The sequence below is a fragment of the Triticum dicoccoides genome, chromosome 7B, assembly GCF_002162155.2.
Source record: "Triticum dicoccoides isolate Atlit2015 ecotype Zavitan chromosome 7B, WEW_v2.0, whole genome shotgun sequence".
Lineage (NCBI taxonomy): Eukaryota > Viridiplantae > Streptophyta > Magnoliopsida > Poales > Poaceae > Triticum > Triticum dicoccoides.
Window position 1 is genome coordinate 94,341,619 of NC_041393.1, and position 1,129 is coordinate 94,342,747.

A 1,129-nucleotide genomic window follows, 5' to 3' on the forward strand; every position below is an offset into this window, starting at 1 on the left:
CAGGGGCCTGTAGAGCCGTGGCAAGAAATGACCAGGGTAATTTCATTGTAGCAGCAAGCTGGGTTTTGCCTCATGTTCCTTTGGTGGATTCCGCAGAAATAAATGCAATCCAATATGGGTTGATCCTTGCTGCTAATATAGGGTGCACCAGAATTGCTATTGAATCAGACAATATGAATACTCTTGAGGCGGCTTCAGACCCGGATGCCTACATGGGAGGTGATGCTGCTATAATAACTGAAGCAACAATCTTGGCTATGGAGTTTTCAACTGTTAGTTTTGTTCGATGTTGTAGGGAAGCCAACCTTGTCGTTGATTGATTGGCAAAACATTGCTTTAGTACTAGAGCTTCTAAATATTGGGACTCTTTCCCCCTGACTTTATATATTGCTCCCGTGTAAAAAAGAAGCCCACATAAAAAACTCTTGGGCCAGGGAAAAAGGACTAGCCCACAAAAAAATAAATGCTGGAACGTACTAGAGGCATATAGGTAGACTTTCGAATTTGCTAAAAAAGGACCTTAAAAAAGCAAAGGCAGTAGGAGAACCAGCAGAGATTAGTTTTTTTTAACATAGTTCTTTCTTTGATGCATGGGTGGTTAATAGATCGACTGAGAATGAGCCATAGACAATCCCTTTTAGGCCTAAAAAAATAGAGGTATAAGTTTTAAAAAAAAGGCAATACCTTTTCGGCCGAAGAAAATAGAGAGATAAGGTTGAAAAACAAAAAAATAGAGATAGGCTATGGGTTAGATGATTTGCTAGAGTGGTAATGTGCCTAATCGTTAGTTTTTTGTTGGATAGAGTTGCTCCAAGGTATCAGAGTAGTGTGAACCAACCTGTTTTTGGATGGTTAGGATGATAGTGGTATCCTCAATTCACCAGAGTTCGAATTCTGTTCCTCGTATTTATCCTGAATTTATTTCAGAATTTTCGGCAATACACGTTCAGTGGGAGGAGACATTTCCGTCGACTACGAGGTGCCTACGGAGACTTCATAAAATCTCAAAATGATAGGCCGGCCCAGTTTCTCAAAGATGTTCATAGGGTAGAGTGAGTGTATGGGTATATATATGAGCGCTTGCGTGTCTGTACTGTGTTCAAAAAAAGGTACTGTTTTTTTTTAGAAT